General features: G+C 43.8%; 1 long non-coding RNA gene across 1 annotated transcript; it reads left to right on the forward strand.

Annotated features, from left to right (window-relative positions):
* Positions 1-491: 491 nt before the first annotated feature.
* Positions 492-1985, forward strand: LOC139109247 (uncharacterized). Its single transcript, XR_011546809.1, has 2 exons — positions 492-1616; positions 1721-1985. It is a non-coding gene; the product is annotated as an uncharacterized lncRNA (long non-coding RNA).
* The last annotated feature ends 23319 nt before the right edge of the window (positions 1986-25304 follow it).

The following is a 25304-nucleotide window of genomic DNA, read 5'->3' on the forward strand; positions in this document are numbered from 1 at the left end:
AGGTGGAGGCGTTCGGGGAAGCTGGTCGAGGTGGAGGATGGGGGTAACGGAACGATTCGCTAAAGCCGCACACGCTGGTCCACAATGATAGACTGTGCCAGCCGCTTGATCGGTCAGTTCATCGGTGTTGGCTTGGCGCAGCACGCTACCCATCCTATCATAATGTCCACTAATTGTAATAGCCACCCTCTGTCCGTCGGCCGTCCGCTCTGCCGAAGATAAAGGGGCAGATGAAGCGAGGATACATAGTTCCGCGAGCAACGCGTTCGGCGCTGTATCTCTTACGAAGGAACCGTTAACTAACAAGAAAAGTTAGGAAAGAGTTATCGCCAGGACTTCTTCGGTCAAATCTTTCTACGCTCGAGCTTAAGTTTACTCACGAAATTTGAGATTTACGTACAAAAGTAACTTCGCGGTACTATTAATGAGCGAGCCACGGCATATGGCGAAGTAAGCGGAATAACGAGAGGGCGGGAGTGCGCAATGCAATGTAAGTAATACAGTAAATAAATACGGCGTTACGTCGGTTGTTTGCCGTGCCAACTGCGGCTTTGCCACTGCATTCGCAGTTACATTCGCCACGATGTATGTTCGTTAATATTGCAAAATTCTCGTAAACAGTCTCTAATGATATATCGTTCTATCTAATGATATATCCGCTCTAAAGATATATCAAATCGGCAGACAACGGAGAGAAATAGAGGATTAAATACCAAACGAGCGACGGCCTTCGATTGTTGGGATATGGCGTGAGTGGTGTGAGATGACAAGGGTACCGGAGAGAGAGAGAGAGAGAGAGAGGGATTGTATTACCGTATAACCGTCCTGGAAGCATGTAGGGCTCGGATCTGCCTTGTATTCCCTTCCGTAATGCGTCCCGTGATAGTCATTGTCGACGTATTATCCGATTATAGGTGAAAAAAGAGCGCGCCTCGTTAATATCCCGATCTAATAAGGACAGTGAAAGTAATTTCAAATTTTTTTTTTTTTCCCTCAGCTCTGCGGAAAACGTTTAATCTTTATTTGCAAGCTGCATTCAATTAAATGCACGCGCTGTTATATTTAAATTTATATTCTACATAAACTTTTTATATCCTATTATTATTTTATATCCCGTTATATGTAGTAGTCTCTTAAGTAACTTTTTACGCGCGCATATTTCGTTTTATTTAATTTATAAACCAGGCTCCGCGCAATTGTGTCATTATCTTATTAAGTATTGTGTTCTTTCCGGCAACGTAGGAATTCAATGAATACGCTTGTCTGGCGCGTCACTTCCGCGTACGTGACAATTCCATATCGACGACGTGCAGTGAAGAATGCGAAGCGTATCGATGTTTTGTGAAATCATTAATTACTCTCGTTATGCGCGCAACATCGTTGACAGTTGTATTATGCAGGTGGCGAAACAGGCGCGCGCTATTATTCATTGTCAATGCTTAGAAAAAACAAATAGATTGTTATTCCGCGGCACAGTATAAATGCTGCTACCGCACTGCGATGCACTTATTAACAAACCAACAGTGTGAGCATTGACAGCGCTAGATTGCAACATGAGACTGACAGCGATATTTCTGATTCTGGCCATCGTGGTGTGCGTCATGATCCAAGACTCCGTAAGTTTTTTTTCTTTTCTTTTCTTTTAATTTGAATACTATTGCTCGGCGATAAATTTTCAAAAAAAAAAATAAAAAATAACACGGCGTTATTTTTCACGAAGGAACAATTCTTTCATCGAGGCTGGTACGGTCGACGCGGGTACGGCCGCCGTCGATGCAGGACGACCACTACTTCATCTACCACCAGCACAACAACGTCAGCGCAAAATGGCAGAAGAAGACGCGAGATCATAAACACGACTCCATTTTCAGTAGAACCGAGAGAATTCAAAATGCAACTATACTAATGCAAGAATCGCGAATGAAAGTAATGCTAAACTATTAATAACTTACTAAAAAAAAAAAAAAGAAACAATTTTAGTTGTACTACTTGATAAGATGAATTATTAACTGCTTAAAGCAGCATCCGAATTAAATAACTATAAAAATGTATGAAAAATATAAATAAATATAATTTCTCGAACTCTGTAAAAAAACTGATTGCAGCAAATGTTTAGTGATCAGAAAAGTAAGAAACGTTATAAAGATGCGTTAATAAAAATGTTTTCCGTAATTCATCAATACCGCGATTACTTTCCAGATTTATCTTCAATTAAAAACGAATCATCCCGTGATTGGTTTATTGCTTATTTAAAAAAAAAATGTTATCACAGCCGATATGCGACGCGTACGCGAATGTGAACAGAGCTTCGTCGCTTTTCTTTACTGTGCCCGCGGGTTTTCTGTCGGGAATGCTGGATTCGCAACGATGACGTCCTCGAAACGCGTTGAAAATCGGTACAAGATATGCCAAGAAAGCGGCGAGGGGGAAGAAGAAAAAAAAAAAAAAGTCGTTCGAGCGCGCATCTCCGCTCCGCTGGCGGTTTCGCTAGGCTAGAAATTTATTTTCCCACGAAATGTCGTCACAGAGGGCTGACTGCGCCTCCAGCTGCTGGATACGATATTCCACGTCGCGTTATGCGCATACGAGTATTTCCATACATAAATTTTATAGAGGTGAAAGTAGACGCCTATCTAGCCGAGTGTCGTCGACGATCGTAACGACGCACGGAAATATTAACGAAAGATCACTCGGATTAGCCATTTCACATTTTCTCCGTTCGTATAACAATCTAGCCAAACGTGCGTCTCCATTTTTACGGTTCGCGTTAGGTCAGAAACGTCACGAGCATCGCGCGATGATCTGGTAAACTGAAAACGCTTTTATAACGCTTTTATAACGCTTTTATAACGCTTTTTAAATCAGCGCGATTCCATTTTTCCCTCCAAATTTTTTTTTTTTTCTTTTTTTACAAGCTCAGTGCTTAAAAGCGTGAAAAAAAGTTTTAATATGGCAAAAGCCGGCAGCGCTGGTCACGTCAGCTCGGTGGCGGTAACCTAATTTTCAGCGATTAAATGCAACGAGCGCGATAATGCTTGTAAATTGAGCGAATTATGCCACATTTCCGACCGCAAGTTCTCGGCGTCGTTCATTCCGCGGATGAGAATCGATCGAAGGATCGAAAGGTGGCTTTTGGACCTCGCTTTACATCGTTTCTTGTGTCGAGATCGAGGACGACTCGTGTAAAGACGCGGTGGAAGTAAGCAACGCCACGAATATCGAGACCGCGAATTTATACAACGAATAATCGTTCGTCGCGCTTCTTAATTTTAATCGTAAAAAACCGCCGCGATAAACCACTGTCTTTCTCTCGGTCGTTCGTCTCTCGAGTGATATAGTGTCGAGTAATTTTGAATGCTACAAGACGTCAAAATAATCCGGAATACTGCCACGGAAAGAAGGAAGGAAGAACGGACGGAAGGATGGAAAATAACCAATTCTAACTTAACCGGCAGATACAAAAGTAACTGAATCGATAACACGCCGTCGGCCGTAGATCACTCAATTGTAATTATTATAATTAATTAATGTCCCGAAATATAATGACGCCGCGCGTAGCACGCGCATAGTTTCTTCTAGTATCGAAACCATAATCTCCGACACGAAATTACCGGCGCAATTTTATCGATCGGTGAATTGTAACGCTACTGTGCACCTTTTCGTTTCTTCTCGTAGAACTATTACCTCGTATTTTCTACTGTGGCAGTATCTCGTTTCGTGAACAGGAGCCCGGAAGTTTTGCACGGGCCGAAAACGAGCGGTGCGCGAAAGAAACGGAAGAGAATGTAAACGCTGCTTACGCGAGGCGGACGCGATAATTACGTAACATCGCACGCGCAGACTCTCTCTATTACAATTTATAGTTTTCGCCGCGGCTCGTTCAGGGAGCTAATTGCCGACCGGATCCTTTCGGTCGATAGTAGTCGCTTCGGATAGCTTCCCCGCTCGTGTTTCCCAGGTAGCTGTACTGCGGCCCTCTCGGCAGGTGATTACTTTTCACCGTTACCGCGCCGTTTCTCTCGTAACCGGCGATGCATTTTCCCCGCGCGACGCGTGCAATTACTTATCCCACCGTTAGCGCCGTTAGGTACTGTCGTTGATGCGTGTTAGAGTCGCTCGAAAACGAGAGAGATAGCTGGGATCTAAGACCCGGCGGAGGCGAAGGATCGACGGAAGGAAAGAGGGATGAAAACTCGTAAACGCAGAGGCGAGAGAGGAAAGCGGGCGGCGAGCCCGAGAGCTGTTGGTTTGAAGGACGAAAAGATGGGGCCCTGTCGAAAGAAATGAAGAGGGAACGACGAGGGCGAGGAGAAGCGAGCCGAGAGAACCGGCGGCAGGGGTAAACGAGGTATGGAGCGGTGGCTTCAAGGCTCGATTATGTGATATAAAGTTGCCAGAGTGAGGGGTGACGAAGGAGGTCGGAGAGGGATGCACCCTCGTTGATTGAGCCGCCACCTCCAACGTGCCGTGAACACATGTGCTGGTGGCAACGCTCTGATTGGAAGCCAGATGGGCTCTTCAGCCTCTTACTTCCGAGCACAAACTCTTACCTCCGTCTCCACCTCCTTCGCTTCCTCTTTCTCCGCGGCTTCCGTCTTCAGTGTCTCCTTCTTCGATATCCGAAACTCACAGTCACCCCCTCCTCCCCTCCCCACGCGCAAAGTACCGCAGTAAATGACTATCCCACGTCCGCTACCAGTGTCTCATCTGGATAGATATCGGCGATTGCTACAGAAGGGCTTAGAGCGAATCGAATTTATTCGCAGAAAAATAACGCCAGAGTTTGTTCGCTACGTCGTAACAGCGCGATGTTACGAACGCCGACGTCGGCCGAGATTTATTTTAATCAAGCGTATTTAGCATTTGGCTTTGTATTACGGGGCTTTGTTCACCTTTTCTCTCTCCCAATGATATACTTCGAGCGGATCCGAACGGTACGATTGTCGAAAGTTTTCTAATGTCCCTATCAAAAGTTCGCGATGGTTCTCGTGAAATAGTCCCATGCTTTATTCAGTCTTTTATTTCTCTTTCTATTGCGTACCGAAGTTGCGGGCTGCAACGTCTGGTCTAACGTGCCAAGAGCTATTCAAAAAATCATTGAGAAAAGCCTACCGCTTTGCGTTAACGGCGTCGTTTAAAGTTCGCAGTGCCGCTTGGCAATTCTCACCTGATACGTCGCGATAGAATACATATTAACGAATCGAGCCGCGAAAAACTTTCCGAAAGCTGCAAAAGCGCAAAGCTCGCCTTTATAAATTGAGAAATATCTTCGTCTTTTTAAATATATTTTTTTTATATTTTATACGAACACGTGAAATATATTTAGCATAAATTGATAAATATCTTTGTCTTTTAAAAAATATTTTTTAAATATTATATTAACACGTGAATTATATTTAGCACGAGAAGCGAAGAAGCTTTATCGTGAGATATTTATGACGTTGACAATTTTGACAGTAACGAGCGAAAATGAGAGATTTAAGATTAGCAAAGGCTTCTTTGTAACAATAAGTCGTTTTCGTGCGATAATTACTCGAGTTCATTTAGCTTCGTATTCCGAGAGCTATCACTTGCGTTTGACATGCGGGGCCTATTACGCGACGAATATCTTTTATTCTATGTGCGGGAAATGCTAGTTAGAACGAGTCGTGCCGGTCGCATTCTTCAAATCAGCGGGTGGTGTCACGTTCTGTCTAACGCAGTGACATCATTACCAGACACGGTTATACTCTCGTAACAAGGACTCTTCGCAATTATACTATCGCGACCGTTATAGCTGGAATTACAATCGCAGCCACGGCCTATTAATATTACACATTCGCAATTTAAACGTGACTTTTTTCTTTTTTCTTTTTTATCTCGCGCTCGTTATTTTTTTTTTTTTTGATCTCCGATTTCAAAGGATTGGTCGTGGAGGAAAAACGTAACGTTTCTTGCGCGCATTGTGGCGATTTACGAGTGGACATAAGCGGGCTTGTTAGGACGAGGATGGCACGAAGATTTTCACCGAAGGGGTTTGTCAGGACACAAGGGACAGTTCACTGGCTGTAGCCACCGGCGGTCCCCAGAGGTGGCGACCCTGTTGCAGGCCGAACCTGCGGTCGCTGGCTTGTTAGATGGGGTCGCGGGGATTCGGGAGTGAAGAGGAACAGAAGAGAGTGTGGGAGGACCAGGGGGAGTGGGGGGAGGGGGGAGGGCGCTACTCTTCAGTAGACCGCAATCGGGTATGCAATTTACGTGGTGTCCGACCTCTGCGATCCGCAGAGCCACCATCCTCCGTACCTCCCCTCGTCTTCTCGAATCGGTACTTCCCAGCCCGTTTCCACCGCTTCTCTGCCTCATCCCTCCATCCCGTTCCAACCTGCGCGTTTCGAGAATTCGCACTCGTGGGCCAAAACGAAAGGGGTTGGGTGCGCGGCGCTGTCGGCTCTCTGCATTTGATACGCAACAGTGAAAACGTCGCACACGGATGGTAAATTCTGACTATAGCGCTGGTTGATGAGAAAGGGGAAAGAGAGAAGGAGGAAGGGAGGGAAGAGAAAAAGGAAGAAAAGGAGAGAAAGAGCGATTGGGGAACACGGGCTGAATGAAGCGGAAGAACGAAAAGCTGTAGCTGTCGCGAGCAGAAGTTTCTACGTTGCTTAGGTGGGAGTTGGTTTCTTTTCTCGTTGCAGAAGGTAGCCGCGATTTCACCTGGCCGGGGGATCTTTATAGTCGGTAACGCGCAGGAAATTGGTAACAGAACGACTGCTTGAACACGTGAGCTAACAATCTGTCGACGTCAAAAAATGTCTCCGTCACTACTTTTTCGCAAAGATTCTATACGCGTAACGTCAGGCGAAAACCGCCACGCGGAACATTCGCAATAAATAAATATTCGCAATAAATAAGTATTCGCAATAAATAATCGTTTGCATTGCGTTAAAAGCAAATGTAATTACGATAAATGTTAAGCAGTTTAAATACATACTTTATTATATCCGTTCGAGCAGGCCCACGTGCTAAAATCTCAGGCTGTTCGGCGCGTACCGATGCAAATGTCAGGTCGAACGGCATTATCCGGCGTAACGTGCATGTTGATCAGACGAGGCTACGTCGGGCACCATCACCGACGCAATTCCAGCCAGCGCAAATTCACGCCACCCGCGCACATAACCTATCTTGTCCGAGGCACTTTTTCGAGACACGTTGCGTAATTTGCACGTCGTGCAATTGTGTAATTAATGTAATTCGCGCTCTCGATATTCGTGGCGTTGTTTTCTTCCACCGGGTCTTTCACGCGAGTCGTCCTCGAGCTCGAGACGAGAAACCGGCCGCGATGTAAAGCGAGGTTAAAAAGTCTCTTTTGATCCTTCGATCGATTCCCGTTAGTAGAACGAACGACGCGGTGAATCAGTGTTAAGCGGCGAACGAGACGGACCGCGATACAAAATGTTCCCCGCGCACTTTATCTCTCTCAAGTTCCTCGCGAATTATTTGCTCGAAACGGATTGAGAATCTCGGCCGCGACGAAGAAGGCGCGCGAGGTGCAGATGACGTCACGCTCTGATGTTGGCGGTCGCCGGAACTTGCCGAAAAAAATCATGATGGGAGCCTTGAATCGGAAATGTCCGATTCAATTCCAGCGCAATTCACGTCGGACGCTCCCGCGCGCTCCGTCTACGACATAACCTTTACTTTCCGAAGCACTTTTCCGAGGCGCGAAACGAAGCGCAGAACGATGAGTGGAATGACAGAAGCACGGAAAATGATTGTTCGATCTCTCGTCGACGACGTCGACACTTATTTATATGCGAGAACTTTCTATCCGCGGTCGAAAATACGCGTAATTGCGGAATAATTAGCGACACGTCTTCGCGACCGAGGCTCCGTAATTAGACTAATATGGCGGTTAGAGATTTCGGCCCTTGGAGGAAGCGAGACTACCGCGTGAGAAAGTGAGACGGACGATAGAGCCGATCGTCAATTGCGCGCTGTCCTTCTCGCGAAAATAAAAAAGATCACGCCGAGGAGTTCTCGGAAGCGCCGAGCTCGAGCAGCTGATTTTTCGTGCTCGATGCAGACGAGTGTTGCTGTTGAAAGAATTTTACCTCTTTTATGTGACGCGCGGCAATAATTCAAGAGACTAACGAGCCGATTATCACGCGCTTGATTTTATTAATCGCGTTATGAAAATTTGTGTAACAAATTAGCCCCAATTTATTGACAAAATTATATTGCGGTTGCGAAAGATCCACGTAATTCCCTGATTCCAGCGCAAATTTAAAGCCCCAAAAATAATTTAATAATCCGAATAGTTTTCCGTTTCTTAAAAATTTATGTTTCTTAAAAAATCACACACGGTAAAATTTATAACTAACGATAGCACGAAGCGAGCCGAGCGAGAAAACCAATCAACGTCACAGAAAAGCGGCAACAATTAACAGCTAATTGACGCGTGACACCAATTTTTAAACAGGATTTTAATTAATTCATGCCTTTCATACGTGAGATATCTTCGTCGTTACGGCGTGCCATGGAAATGCAAATAATACGGGATCGCGTGTTTACCTTTGTAATATCCTATCGCCCACCGCGTCGCGTTGGTTTTGCATTAAACGTCGAAAGGCGTTACCTCACGAGCGCGTTCTCGGGAAGAAGGCAATAATTGCCAAGAGAAACACACGAAAAGAGAAAGATCTCGTTTTCGTTATTAAGATTTAATTTGTTATAAAATAAAATCTCACCCTTCACTCTCTTTCTCGGTTTTTTTCTTTTTAAGAACAATATTATCTTAAACGTAATTAATAAAAAAGCATTGCTTTCGATAAGAAAAATAAATTAATTTCGTATCTTCTCGCAGTAAAACACACGAAATATATATATAATATACATATATATACTACTGATTACACCCAATAAATCGGGATGTAAGAAACTCTCTCGGTGCTCTTGGTCGACAATAAATCTCGCGGTCTGTCACAAAAATCGCTTTATCTTCGCCGGCGCGGGTTCTCGTGTCGAATTAAGTGGATGCAGTTTGTTTGCTCGTGTCGCCGGTATTTCAGGGATGGTGCAAGGTACGAGGTGGCGAGAGGCAGGGGACGAGGACGAGGGCAGTTGAAAGGCCGGACGACGGTAGCCGGTAGGGGTGCACTGTGCATGGGTTCGCGAGATACGAGAAATAATGGCGGCACGTATACGCACGCCGCTTGTACGTACGAGGCCACATTTGCCGAGAGAAACTGACCGCCGAACAGTTTCAATGGGGGCCCGGTCACTACTCCGACGGCGGCCCCGACAATAATCATTTATTGTTCCTCAATACGCCCGACGCGGTGGTAGACGCCCCGCTCGACCGACGGGGAGGATTAAAGAGGCCAACGATTCTGCATCAGCGAGTGATTTCGCCAGTTTAATTTCACCCGACTTTCACTAAATACTGGCGAAACCACCCGCGGACGCTTTGCAGGCGCGCACGTCTGCGCGCAGCGTCGACGTTAACAACAATTGTAGACTCGAAAAATTTTACTTGGAAAGTATTTCAGTCACGTGTAACTGTACGTCTTGACTCGCGATATGATCTTGATTTATAACACGATATGAGCGGAAGCGAACGGTGGTACAGAAAAGTAAGTTCAAGGGAAATGTTATACTTTTAACTATCGCGCCGTAGATCAAATTCCACAGAATCAGTCCGAGATAATCTTAATCCTTCACTTACCGTTCTTTCCGCCCGAAAGGCGCGACCTGGCGTGTCAAATTTCTCAAGATAGCGAGACTTACTATCTCGATCTACGTATTACGTTTCCCTTGACAAATAGTCTCTCTATTGTACTGTTACTTCGAACATATTTTAAAACTCAAGAAACACGAAGAGATAAGGCGCGGTAAATCTCGATAACGTCGCACGTGGAAAATACTAAGATTATCTTTAACCTGGGATTACATCTTTTTGCGGCGTTCAAAACGTTACGTTATCGAATAGTAATATCATGTAATGTAATTAAAATTGCATTTGGGTATTTTTTTTTTTTAACTCAGCGGGGCATAGACGTCCAAGGAACCGTGTGCGGAGGAACGCGCTCGACGCTCGATACATCCTAAGTAATGCTAATTCGTGTTCTTGGTCCACATGTCGCAGCACGGAGTGACGGATTATTAATGCAACTAGACAATGTGTGTGTCCCCGTGAAGGCAAATCTATATGCGTATATACATAGGGCATCGGCAATAAACACTCGATGAGCAAACGGTGTGCGCTCGACATTTGATTGGGCGAGCCCGCGTAATGACGGGGTACTGTCATGCAAATCTCGCCGGCACCCCGGCGCTTATGGCTCCGGGCTGCGGGCCCATTATGCCCGCAAGCATTCGCTCATCATCCTGTTTGGTAACTGTAAATCGATGATTTGTGAAACCCAGAAACTTAGCGCGTCTTCAAGCCGACAATTTACTGACATCCACGCGCAACGTTACGCATAATATCACGCGTCGCGCGAATTATTGCGTCGATGGTATAAGTTCTCGAGATAACTTTTTTTTGTTTAAAGAAATACTAATTTTGTTTTTTATTTTATTATTTTTTTTTTTTTTATTTATTCAACCGGAATCGAGTTTCTCACCACCAACGAACGCAACGTCTGTGATTATTACTATTACCGGCTCAACCGCACCGCAAGGTGAAATGAATTACAGCGATTAAATGAATAACAATGGCCATTTCGGTTCATGGTCGAGCGACTGTCGACGATTCGGTGCTTTTGTACCGCGCATCGATTCACTCTTTTTCATCTATTCCCTGCGCGCACGGATCGACAAAACCCACCGGCCGCCTAAAATGCCGAACCATGTGGTGACCATGGCCGACGTTCAAAGTAGAGGATGGTAACGCGTTTATAATCTTTTTTTCCGGGGCTCACGCGCATATATAGGCGGGGATACAAATATGTGCACGAAAAAAAAAAAAAAAAAAAAAAAAAATGCCACCGCAGTCAGATAGAATTTATATTTGGCTCGGCGCTTTATCGTTGATTTATCACGAGACCCAGTTTTTCGCATTTTCCTGCGCCTCGTGCGACCATTTTTCCACCTGCATCTGTTTTAGGGAAGAGTGAGAGAGAAAAAAAAAATGACGACAAGTTATCGCCGCACGTGCACGGTCGCCGGTAGTTTCCCCGACACGTCACGAACAATAATGCAACTCAAACGCCGCGGAGCCATAACAGAAATAACGATGCCACGCGTGATTTTAAAAAAATCTAACAATCGTATCAGCGCCCTGTGCGTTCGTTTTATCATAAATGTACGTTCAAATGGATTATTCGGACGACGATGCGACCAGCCGTTTATGAAATCGCGCGGTTGTTCAGAAATCAACGAAATATTTCGCGATGCTTTAAAAGGTGCGTACCGGAAGTTACGGCTTTTTGCTAGAGCCTGGTCTATAAATCGTTGATTAGAGTACTTTGCGAAACGTAGGCGAGTTTATTGCTATCAGCACCCATGCGTATCCGGAATAACAGGATCATGAGCTTATAGCCGGAGCTTAAGGGGTTCGATCAATTATTGTTCGTCTCCTATCTACGTCATGCCAAGCTAACCGTCGTAGCTGAATTACAACAAGAGCATTCTAAATGATACATACGCATACCTTTTATATTATATTTTCAAAGTTTAAAGAACAGATATTATCTCTGCCTCGGGCAGCTCAATTAAAAAAAAAAAAAAACTATCTCTATTTTTAATAAATGAATTTATACCTACAACAAACATTTTTTTAATAATACTAAAAGAAACTGCGCGAAAAAAAATCATATGACTTACCAATCTGCATGAGCTTCAGCGGAGTTGTAAAGTTCTGCCGGTGACTGTAACATAAAATGGAAAATATTAATGTAGACATGCCAGTATATTCCTTAATAAGATTAATAAAAAAAAAAAGTAAAAGCCTTTTTTTTTTAATAAGACTTTTTTTAAAAAATTTAATGCTTACCTAAAAGTTGCTCCGCCGATGCAAGATGCCCTTCCCGGGCCTGCTCCTCCTCTCAGATGGGACGTGACGAGTTATCCTTCCGCGCACAAGTTACTCGCGAACACCCCGACCGTGATTTTATAATCGCGAAAATTACTCAATGAACACTTACGCGCGTTTCATGTTTGGCACTCGCGTTTAGAAGAAAATCGTATGTCAAAAAATTCCGCCCGAATACTGAACGAACTCCCGGAACGACCGACGAACCGGCTGCGGTTCGTATAATTATTAATCGGCGGAGACGACACTTTTGTAGACGACGGTGAATGCAGCTACGTCGATCTGTAACAAAAAAAAATAAAAAATATGTAATTAATTAATAAATTGTAAATATATTTTTATTATTTTCGCTTATCGTATACTTAAAATTTGAAAACAGTTTGAACGCGATGCAATAAATTTCTTTTAGTAATAATATTATAATAATTGATAGTTAATAAATTGTTCTTCAAATTTGAGAGCACGAATGCAATGCACTTAAATGAACAGGACGCGCTCACACTATTGTGCAAGATCGTAGGCTGTTGCGGTAATAACGTAGATTATCGCGTGTGAAACGTTCTATAGGAGAACGGGATCGGTTAGCTGACTATATCGTCACGGCTAGGCCGCTTATCTCGGTGCTGTGGCATGCTAATCAACGGGCTACTACGCCTACTATGCTTGTATATAGGACAGGCGGCAGTTATCTCGATTTGTCCAAATAATCCCGGAACAAATCGCCGCGATAGCGATTAACTTCCGCTTCGTTTCTATTTCATGCAGTGTACGCCTGTCGGCAGCGCCTATTCGTTTCTGTTTCCTCCGATGGGCGCTACAGCGATACCGATAACGCAAAACTGGCGCGTACAAATTTACTCTTAAATAAATTACCGACTCCATCGAAGCAATTCTGGCTGACAATTGACACGCTTCATCGCGCACACGCAATCGCTTCCGCATCCCGCGGCTCTCGAAATTTTAATTTCGTAGGCTCGCAGTTGCAAGGCTCTCGCATCCATTTCGTAAGTCCTTTCCTCTTTCGACTGAATTTCCGTAGAAGCTTTTATTCCAGCAGATGCTACAACCGCTCGACAGCTCGCAATTTTGTTTCGCGACTTTTAATTCGCGATTAAAGTAAGACGGACTGGTAAATCGCGAGTTTGAGCGCGCCGTTCCATCAAGCAGAGTTTCCGCGAATTACCTGTTTGCGCCTCGCGTTGATTACGCGTCAATCATTTAAGAATAGGAAAAGCGGCGGAAAGAAATGAAGTTGCACGGGGAGCCTAAAGACAGTGGCGCGAAAGTCCTTTACAAGAGGTTTACCGCCTGCGAGAAGTCTGAGGAGAGAAAAAGAGAAGAGGGAGAGAGAGAGAGAGAGAAGATGAAAGGGAAAGAGGGAGCGGGGAGATAAGGAATAATATCGTCCCACGACGAGATCCTTCCGGTAAACTCCCTGGTGGCGCACCTCCCGCTGCTTTTCTCGAAACGAAGAGAAAATTGGAAGAGACTGGAGGCGACTGGTTCCAACCGGCGGCTAGAAGAGGCGGCCGTGCAAGCGGAGATCTGCTCTCTCCCTGAAACGCGCGGCTCCTCGGGGACTCGCGAATGAAATTTCATTTCGGGAGCGCCGTAATCCCGGAATTGTTACTTGACTTCGTTCGCGGAACGAGAGCATGAAAGGGATCCCGCTGTAGATTCGCCCTGTAATCGGCAAAATGCCTCCCCCTTCGTCGTCTCTCTCTGCTCCTCTTATACGCCACGCCACTTACTCTTCTTCTTTAACCGACGCGAGACTCTCATTGTTTCCTACACCTGTTTGCAATTGGCTCAGCTCGATTCCAAAGGGATCAGTCACGGTACCTTATAAGGTTTTAACGACATTATAACGAACAGGGGTAGACATAATTTGCGAGTAAATGCGGATAATCACACCGAGACGAGTTTGAAACTGCGATTTGTCAATCGTAAAGTAGAACACAGATATTAAAAAAAAAAAAAGAAAAAAAAAAGAAAACGAACTTTACAAATTGTATAAGTTTGTGAAAATTTATGAAGCACTGATTTGTAGTGAGATTTATAAATATATATATAAGATTGTTAATTAAAGAAAAAAATTATAGTTGAAACATCAGAAATTTTGGCTTTTCTTTCTCCCAACTGATTCCAACTAAATCCCGCTTTCTTTCTTCCTCACGAAACTACTCGGGCGCAACCGCCGTGATCTCAGTCTGCTAACCTAATTTTCAGTAAGAGATTAATCGTATAATTCAACGCCGAGTGACGTGCCGACGGCGTCGATAGTGCAAATGCGGGCCAAAATGGTATTACAGTCGGATTCGAGAAATCGATTTCCATTGATACGATCGTCCCGCAGGTGGAAACGGATAGTAAGGAGTATGAAACTTAGATCGCGAATATCTCAAGGAACGTCGATTAATCATTCATATCAGCAATATGTGAGACACACGAATTACCGAAGGCGACTTCGGCCATTTATATAGATTACGTCTTAATTGCGCTGGTATCAATTACGTGCAGATTACAATGGTCTAACGTACACTTATCGTCAGGAATGGCGTTCGTGGTGTTACAACGGCGGCTGGCATACGTGATCTTGGCGTGGTGTACGTCGAATGTTGCATGAAGCGCGCGCGTAGGTGTGTTGCGGAGCATCGGTCACAGAGGACTGAGAGGGAACACGGCCTACTACACCTCTCCGCACTCAACGACCGAGAGAGAAAGAAGTCACGTACGCCAGCCGCCGTCGCTGCTCGCCGCACCAAATGCCATATTTGCCTATATTACACGTTTATTGTGTAAAAAAATGATTGTATACGCGCCACAAATTTACATGTATAAAAATACACTACAAGTATCTTATTAAAAAAAAAATTGATGCATAAAAAATACGTTAATTAATTAATTCAGCGCTTCGGAAAACTACGCGAGAGAAGGACAACGTTAACGAACGGACCCTAACTTAACCGAAAGCTACAAATGTAAGTGAATCGGCAACACGCCGTCTATCGTTGATCTCTTAATTGTACTTATCATAATTAATTAATGTCTCCAAATATGATGACGCGCGCAAATTGGAAAAAACTTTTGCGCGCATGGTTTTTTCTATCAAAATTAAATTTATAATGCTCTCAAAAAAGATCCGGAAACGTAATTCTTTATTTTATTTTATTTTTTTTTTTTTTTTTTATTTTAAAATTGCCTCAAACCCGGCATACTATAATCGTTGAACGTGTAATCATAGCGGCTAAGAATAGTTAACACTCGAAGGAAAGTGATACGCGTTTGATTGGTAAAGAAAAGCGCGAAATAAAGACGAAGAAATGAGAAGAACTGCAGGTCGAATAAAGAAATGATGAGAGGAGAGACGGCGTACCCCAACGCGCGATTAGATGACTTGTCAACCTACAAGAAAATTGCGTTTTACAAACTTGTTTCGAGAAAAGAATTGGAGGGAATTGCGGACGAGGGCGGGTAAGATTCGCAGGTAAGGCAAGGCAAAGGAGAGAGAAAAGAACGAGGGTGGGCCACGTGTTAGGAGATGGGACCAAGATGAGGACCACGGAGAGAAAAAAGGAAGATACCCGTTCTTCGCGTTAGGGCGAAGTAGTCTGAACTGAGCTTCGAGCAATGCAAAGTCGCTACTTCTATCGTAGCCCGTCCTCCACGTCCCCAGCCCGATTCTACCGCTTCTCCCTCGCCGTCTCTACCTACTTCTTACAAAGAGAGACACAAATTGCCTTGGAACTTAGTTTCGTTGGAGATATAAAGGACTTTCCGATTACGTTACCCGTATTCCGTGATTGATCTGAGATGACGATTGCGAGAGCAACTCGACGTGACCTCTTTTCCGATACTGTGCGCTTATTCTTCGTCCCGTCGCCGAAGAACGATAGAAATTATGCGAGAAGCGTTATTTGCAGCCTCTCGAGCTAAGCAAAGTATTACTCCTTTCTTCCCGTCGCACCGTTAGCTTTATACAAGCGGAAATAAATTTTTATGTCAAATATTACGTTAACTATCAATAATGATTACATCTTACGCGTGCCGGGATATATATAAAGAAAAATTATTTTCTCGTGCCCATGACGTAACAAAGCATTGGGCGAGCTTCAACTAGAAACATGTTACTGATTACAGTTTCGGGGAACGAAATCACACGGTGGATTTGCTATCGTTAAACGCGAGAGGCCAACTGGACGCGTGTCACGCGAAGGGACCACATATGTCGGACAGTCGTTTTGTTTAAATAAATAACACAAACATCGGGGCACGGCCGAGGTCACCGATGCGAAAGTGATTCCGGCCGAACGTAGCAAATATTTGAATCACGGGGCTCAACAATTTTACTGAGAAGGTCCTGCACAAAACGGCTGATCGACGGCGATTGGCCAGTTTTTTTTTCGGGACACCCCTCGAGGGCAGTTTATGTAGTTTACATACACTGAATAAAGCAGGGCTTTGCGAACGGCGAAGATAAGCCTCGTCCGAACACCGCTCGGACGGTTCGCCCTTATCCCCCTTTTTCGCCTAATATAACGATAAGGAAAGTCCCGTGGCGTCGGGGAAAAAAAGAAAGAAAAAAAAATGAATCTTGCCCGTGCTGTGATTCTTTCGGATTTTACGCTTCAGAAACATCGGGCGTTATCCACGACGAAATTTCCACCTCAATTGATTTCCACTCGGTTGATAATAAATACAAAGAACCAGCTTGATTCTTGATTTCATGAATATGGAACAGAAAATAGAAAAAGATACTGACGAGCAACATTATTTAACAAATAATCTCGATATCGCCGATAGCTATCGGTTGTTTAACTTCAGCAAATATGTTACGCGTACAAAAAACGTTACTCGTCCTTTTTTCTCTCTTTCTCTTTCTTTTTTTAGAATCCGCTTTGTATTTATAATTATTCAAAACGGAGTACAGTAATATGAAGTATATGATAGGAACAGCATTACATTTAATATAAGTTAATTTATATTAAACTACAATTTCTATTTTCTTGTCTATTTTTTTTTTTTTTTACGTATAAATTTAAATCGACAATTTAAAGTAATTTAACATTTGATTATTTAAACAATAACGAATGCAAAACAAAAATCATGCCGTACACGCTGATTGAATGTAAAATGGGAGCGGGTAAAGAACTAATGACTACTAATGCCAATCACGTCTTCGTTCAACTCGTTTGGCTAATTTCACCGCTACTCTTGCCGGAGTAAAGGAAATTTAGGCAAAATTGACAGAGAGCCATTTAATTTTCGTGTTTATCGACGCAAAATGTAGGAAAACGGTCGCATGAACGCGATAACAAGAGCAAAGGACTGGTTTTCGAATTTTACAGCTGACCGCTTCGGTCCAAAGAGGACGCAGGTTAATGATTCTCTCATGGTTCTTCTCATGTTATCTTCTTTTATGCATAGTGACTCTCCCCGCCCCCTCCTTTTTTTTTCTTTATCTTTGTTTATCTTAAGTTAATCGTAAAAATTAAAGAGACAGGTAAACGTAAAACATAATTTATAAAAGCGAGCTAACGTCGAACGTAAATTTTTTTTTTGTATCGTTGCAAAGAAATTAAAAATATCAGTTTTAGATAAAAAAATATACTTAATAGTTTAAATAAAATTGAGATAAAATTGAGAAACGAAAACGGCCAATAATAATTTTTATATATAGAAGCCGGCCTACAGTTTCAAATCGCGTAGCGCGAGAGGGCCAAGAACGAAGGAGACACCGTAGGAATCCGAGGGGAAAAAAGTTCTTGCCGAATGAAATATTTCACACGGGGCCGATTGTGAGTTTGGACGTTTTCCGGATGATCGGACGATGCACTGTAAGCGCTGACGTGGAAACCTCCTCTTCCCGACGGACCCGCGCTGCAGCAGTCATCCCGTAATCTCCCGCGCTTCCTTCTATTCTCGTACGGGCGGGGACAAAAAAAAAATCGATTGATATCGAGCTTTCGTCATATTACTCGCGCCGGCAATTGATGAACGACGCCGAGCGTTTACCTTTCACAATTCGCTCGTGACGATCCGACAATGTTACGCAAAACCTATTAAAACGATTACGACTTAACGCACGATTGCCGATTTGTGAACCAACATTTTTTTAAATCGTTCTATCGAAAGGAGTAAAACTGCTGATCTAAAAAAAAATTTGGTGACGTTTGTATCTTTGTTGGCAATTAAATTCTGTAGGCATTATTGTTATCGCACGAGCGTTCAATAAGAGTAAACTATTTTAAAAAATTATGACGTCGTTAAGTAAAGTGAGGTGATAAATTGAACGAGGAAATTTCTTCCTTGATGAAGAACTTATCGTAATGAGACCAAAAAGATTCCAAGTAGTCTGAGCAATCAGTCGCCCGCATGTTTGGCTTCCTAACCCTCCGCTTTATCCCTTTCCCTCTTTCTGTTCTTACGATTTTTCCCTCCTACCGTCTGAAAGACATGTCTTCGTTGATCTTCAAAGTAAAGAATTTTAGATAATTAAAAAAAAAAAAAATTAATATTGCTAGCAAATTGCACCTCAATTTCTAACACCTTAATTTTTCAATAGTGTTTTTCTCGTTTCTCGACAAATTTCATATTAATAATCAACCATAAAAGTACCAAAAAAAAAAAAAAAATCAAATATATATTGGCAGAAAAAAAATACAGAAAAGAACGTGTCGAAAAGGGCCGCGCGTTGAAGGACGAAATCAAGGGACACTAATAACGCCATGTCTCTCCGCAGCCAAACGTTCGGAATAGCGAGAACGTGATAACTGCTACCTCGACAGTAGAACTCGCTCGTCCGAACAAAAGTCTAATTCGCGCGGTGGCATTAGCAACGTGAAACGGTGCACTGTCATATATGACTCCCGTTCTCTGAAGCCGGCCGAGCTTGCCTGGCCGGGGCGAAATTTACCGTGTGTCGAAGGCAGGAAGTTTCACGGTCCTCCCACGCGCGATGACAAAGGACAACGGCCGAGCGATGTGCATTCGTACGGATTCTACGAACAAAGTTTGTTGAAGCCGAAGCTCTCCCGCGTGCGTGAGGCTGTGTGCATCTGGCGTGGCCCACGTCCGTGCGTTTCGACCGCGCGCATGTGAAAACCACCCCCGTTTGAGAATACGCGGATATTCTATTAAGGACTTAGGCGCTGGGAGAGAAACGGAAAGAGAGAAGAAGAGGAGAGAGACAGAGAGAGAAAGAGAGAGAGAGAGAGAGAGAGAGAGAGAGAGAGAGAGAGAGAGAGAGAGAGAGAGAGAGAGAAAGGGGGCAGAGGAGACGTAAGTGCGTCCTGTGCGGCAGGATGAGAAAGGGATTAGTTGAACTATTCGCACGGAATTGTGGCTCGAGAGCGCGAACGTTACCGTCCTATTGAACCGAGGCGTCACGTTGTCTTCCTTCAGGAAACATCGTCACATTGCAGATTGCCAGGTTCTCTCTCTCTCTCTCTTCTCTCGGTCCCCTCGTCCCCTCTCGCTCCCTCTGTCCGTTACGCCTTTAGTTTCCCGATGGAGAGACTCGCGAGAGAAGAGGAGCGCAAAGTCAGTATACCGCGTTTGATTACGCTTCCCGATCCGATTGTACAACGCGAGCGAGTATAGATACTTTGTACGAGTTCGTCCGACAAACTCCCAATGAGAGTCATCAGGATTGCGCGCGGCGCCCGCTTTGAACTACGCCGCGTTTGAAAACTGCGTTAAATAAAGCGTAAGTACTCCTTTTCATCTGCATGTCTGAAGGTTTTAAAAGCCGCTTGCTTGGAGATATTCGCGCCGTATAAATATACGTTTCGAAATACAACGGCTCGAAAGAAGAATAAATAAGTACGCGACGAAAAAAGACGTATCCGCCCCATTGTTCTCGCGCCTCTTTGCGATTATATGCGTCGATTTGTATAATCGGATTCTGCCAATAGCAGCCACGGCAATTGCACCGATAGCCGCGAACGTTATTAGAATATTCTGGACATAGCCCAGGAGCTGATTCTGCGGCAAATGGGGCTCACTGAAAAGCATCGACGACCCACGAAAAATCGCCGATGGTTTAAGAACATTTTCATAATTGTGATCGATCTGATCGAGAATCTCCGGTTAAGCTGTCATTTAAAAAAAGAAAAGCGAAATCTGTTCAGTATCGGTCTAGCGCGGACCATGTATCTAAATAGATGTCTAGACGTTTTTTTCGTTTTTTACTTGTTTACTGTTTTGATCTGACCTTACGCAACGCTCGCTCGACTGTCGAATTCACCGGGCAAACCGGTTCTTGCCGTCCACCGCCCGCGCGTCCTCCACCTTGCGAACTTGGAACGCGAAGACTGCCGGCCAGATGTCAACACACGCACGTATTCACACTACCGCGGCGATCGGCGAACCCGGCGCCAAGCGGTCTCGGCAGTCGAGAGCGCGTCGAGATAGATCAATTTCCACTCGGGTAAATAATTAGCCTTCGCGAACGTCTGAGAAAACTATTCGCATTCGAAACGATATTTTAACACCTCGCAGCGAATCATCAATGATTCGGGTAGCTCGTGAAATACCCCATTGGTCATTGCCTTATACAATTTCATTTACTCCGCTTCATGTCGAATCAAAAGAAATATCCGTGTCGGCTGAAACTTGGCTGAAATCGCGTGATTTTCTTTCATCGGGCGAATTGACCACGCGCGTAATTCCTCAGGATTTTGCAGAAATTCGCAGAAATCTCTTGCGGGAGATTGGAATCTTTTTCTCAATGGGGCAATCTCGAATTGTTTTAATGCCAGGTAACGAGCGACACGTCGGCTCAATTAAATCCGTGTTCCCTCGAATTGACACGGGTCGTTTGACAGAACGTAAAACGTGTCGTTGCGATGCCAGTTGAGCCCGGAGTAACGTGTGACAGTTCGACAATAATTTATGTTATCGCGGGGACGCCGGCGCGCCCAAATCCTAATCCCGGTGCAAGAGTTATAGACTAATTAAATCGGTGACGGAGCGTGTTAGTGCTTTCACCGAATGGATGCGGCTAATTACCAGTTTACGACGAACCGATGGCACGGCAGGGCGATTTGTCGGTTCCCTTCTAATTGCGCGCATCAACGTTTTGTTGCCGGCCTGCGATTCAGCTCGCGCAACTGCGATTGATTGAGCGGCAAACACCTCGAAACAATGCGATTTCTTGCTAGACAGCTGCACGCGGAAATCGATCAAATCGCAAGTTATATCTGTACGCTCCCGCGTCTTCCTGCACGCAGTATGTATAGTTGAACGTATACGCAGAAAAATTTCGTATGATATTTGGAAATACTCTGCTCTATTACATCTTCGGGCTCGCTCGTTTTTCAGTCTGTAGATCTCGAATGCCGCGCCGCTTTTTCGGAACATTTGTTCCTTGTTCTCGAGATTGGTCGTTGATCCGCTGCCACTGACAAACTTACGAAAGTGCCGCGCAAATAAAGTGTCGATTTTTCCGAAGGACAGAATTAGGAGGCACTCGGCTGGCGATGGGCCAGGCAACCAAGTTTCCAATATGCAATTCCGCTTTATTTCCGGATCGTTTGGCGCGCCGGCGCATTCGTGCGAAGGCTAATGTAATGGAAATGCCGTAAGCCCTCTATGTTCTATGCATATTATTGTGCCACTTCCACGCCGCGTCGCAATGCTAATAATTGTTATGGCCCGATAGAGTCCAATTCTAACGGGCGGAGCGGGTCGGCCTGGCCTCACCGCGATTTGGCATTGAATAAATTGCAACTGTTTTTCCGCGCCCGTGACTCTTTTCAGCTAACCGATCGGCAGTGCTCGACGGGATCTGGCCGTGCAATATCGATTTCGATTCGTTCGATGGGACCGGCGACCTAAACTGATTCGACTTTGAAGCCCACGTTTACGCATCGATTCGCGTTCTCTGTTCCCGCACTGCGATAGCTCGGGTATTGCCCGAAAGACCGATTACAATTGATTTTTTTTTTTTTTTGGGGCTTATCTCTGGGCGAAAATGCGCTTTGATCGGCGGCTATTGACTTGAAACTTTATACGTACGTAAACAAATTTTTTGTCTTCTTATTAAAATTTCTAATTAAATTCGAAGAGTCGATATAAAGCGCGACGTAAATATTAATTTAACAACATTAAAGCATATTTTTAAAAAGTAAAATTACACGACGCAGGCGAAGAACGGTGACATAATTATTCTTTCATTGATATTCTAAGCGCGTTAAATGCTAATTATGAGAGCTAATAAAAGACTCGCGCGTAGAGAAATTTTTCGTTAAATCGCAGTACAAAATAGAGACGTCTCTCTTTATTAATCCTGTCGGGAGTAACGATAACGTTCCTCGCGCAAAGTGTTCTCAAGTTAGGTCGATAGCGTCGTTAGAATTTGAAACGCAAATGAGAAACTCTCCTCGCCTCGATAACGTTGAAATCCCGGCAAAAATCACTCGGCGCGGTGTTTTCGCGCGGCAAAGGCCGCGATTTTTATTTCCTCGGGCCCCGAGCTGCCTTTGCAAAACGGTTCCGTAAGACGTGGCCGTTTCGACGCACCGTGTAAACGAAGATATTCCTCCTCGTAACAAGTTGTAACGAAATGCGTAGACGTGCAACGGCGTCGGCTCGGGCTCGGCCGTTGCTTTAACGAGCGCGTAAAAGTTAAAACAGTAAGTGCCTCTTAAAAGCGCTTTTCCACCGTGGTTTGAAACGGCACACATCAACGTATTTTATATCCCGCTTTCATTCCCGCTTTCGTTCTCGCTCTCCCCTTGCCATCAGCTTTTTCCCCAATATTCTATACGCGAGGCTGCGACCGTTTAGCGTTCTTAATGTCGGTTCTTTAAGTTCTCTCTTGCCCCGCGGTAGTTTCAGAAAAAAAAATTCTTTTTCAGCGAACTATTTTCCGCGCGCGACACGATTATATATTTATGTACTTATTTAGTTATTAATTTATTTATTCGCCGGTTCAGAGATTTTTCCGCGAGCAAGGCGACTCTTTTATTTTCTAGTATAAAATTTGCCGTTCAGGCAGAGATCGAATATTGGTCCGCGTCTGAAAAGGAAAGTTTTCCAGGCGTCATTCTTGGCCTCTCTCGTCGCTGAATTGTAGTCGGAAGAGAGAAAGGGGTGGAGGAAAATGCTTGGGAAGGCAGAAAGCGGAGCCTGGCGATGCGCCATAGCGATTTATTTATTTCTTTCCGCGCAAACCTTAAGAAGGCTGAGGAAAGGCGCGTAGACAAACAAGAGAACAAAAACATTTTATTACGCGATTAAGTCCAATGATGACAATATTTTAAGGGACGCTAAAGAGTTTGTCAAACGCAGCTTCCGCAGTTAGCGTGCTCGTCGATTAGCGGGAAATATCGTTAAAACGGCTTCGGCGGGGGCGCGTTGTCGCGAAATTATTTATTTCTAATGACTTTTATTTCAAATCGACTTCTCGTTCGTTACAGTAAACGGAATATCAGCAGTTATCGGCATTCTATCTTAAGTATTTCTTAATTTGCAGTAATTTTCAAGCGCGCGGAAAATCAGCGATGGTAAACACGGTGGTAAAACACACGAGCGGGCTGTAAAGATCCCGGATGTACGTGAAACATTTATGCGATCATAAAGACAGTTCATAAAGTTTATACGTGCAGATGTAGTCGCTAAACTATCCCACCTAGACTTCCCCCCGCGACACGGCGCGACCAAAATGTTCGCAAAGAAACCGCGTATCAGTACTTTTACAGCTAGAAAAGAAAAAGAAAAAAAAAAAAAGAAGAAACTATTATCCCGCTTTGTCATCAATGCCAGCGAATCGCGTAATCGCGGCACTACATTCTTTATTATCCGCTAGATATTTCCTCGCCGCGGAGAGAAATAGCGCTAGCTGAATTTTGCACTTGACGCCATTTAGCAATAAATTTCCTCGTACCTTTCGAATAAATGTCGCTCGTTTGAAAATAGATAAGATAATAATTTCTTCCAGTTTTCATTTAAAATTCAGATAATTTTTACTTGTAGCGTTTATTTAATTTTCGTTTAACATTTATTTAAGCAGCAAAGGTAGAATGACGTTACAAGTAAGAATTATCTGAGATTTGGTGAAAATGGAAAGCAATCATTATGTCGATAAAAATCTAATTTTTTTTCCGAAAGTAAAGTGAAAAAAAAAGTGTTAAAAATGCCGTCGCGTTTTGTCTTTTTAGATAAATTTAGATTAATGTCAGAGGGAGAACAAATTGGTCCCACAGAGCTCGTCGAAACGGGCGTTTATAGTCCGCGGCACTCCAATAATATAAATCCTCTTTGTTATCAGAGCAAATTTATTGGAGGATATTATCGAATGTCGATTATCACGATAACATCGTGACGCTACCGGCCGGGTTTCGAGTGTGGCCCGTGTTCATTGAGAGCAAAAGGTCCCACGTGGATCGCGTAATACAACTATATTTGTTACGTAAACATTATTTATTGACCGACGATCCTTCGAGCAAACGATTTGTCCAATCGATTCTAACGATTTGATTACACAGTTGACATTTTCTGACAGAAAGAAAAGAATAGCGTATTAAAAAATATACTTGTCAAGAGTCAATTTACTTTAAACCTTTAAATTTGAGATTTATACTCGAGTCATTTTTATGTTAAAAACTGTGTAATATAAATAACAGAAAACGTTATGTATTAACTTCCATAAGCATTCAATAATTAAAAAAATAAGAAAAGAGAATGCAATATAAAATAAAATAAAATAGTTTGAAGAGTAAAATAGCGAAAAGATACGGAGATATACACTTGATAGGAAAGCTTTCGAAATAGACTGTCAAAGGAAATTCATTTGCCAATAAGCTAACCGCGTACACTAACTGAACTAAAGGGACGGGGGAGAAAAAAAAAAAGAAAAAAAGAAAAAAAAATAAAAAAAGAAAGCTAGGACAGAAAATAAAGCCAAGACGAACGAATTCAGTCATTTTCTCTTGTCCCACGGCCGTAATTGGAAACAGACCAGGAGATCGTCCTATGTATCAACAGCCCGCCGGATAACCAGGCGTTCCCTTTCGCTTATCGGATAATTACGGAGATGGGTTCTTCTAGCCGTGGATTGGAATGAAAGCTGGGTTACTGTCGGACGAGGCCGAAGACGGGAACGCGGTGCGAAGAGGAAGAACGTAGGTCGGCATGGGAAGAAGAAGTCGTTACAAAAAGTCAAGTCGGATCAGGCTGAGGGTTGCACGATCGTGCGGGGGATGAAGGCGTTAGATTAGCGTGATCTCTAGTGATAACGTTCTGCCCCATCTCTCCGCTTCCTCTCCTCGATCTATTCCTCCCCCGT

Source organism: Cardiocondyla obscurior, linkage group LG17 (genome assembly GCF_019399895.1).
Source record: "Cardiocondyla obscurior isolate alpha-2009 linkage group LG17, Cobs3.1, whole genome shotgun sequence".
Lineage (NCBI taxonomy): Eukaryota > Metazoa > Arthropoda > Insecta > Hymenoptera > Formicidae > Cardiocondyla > Cardiocondyla obscurior.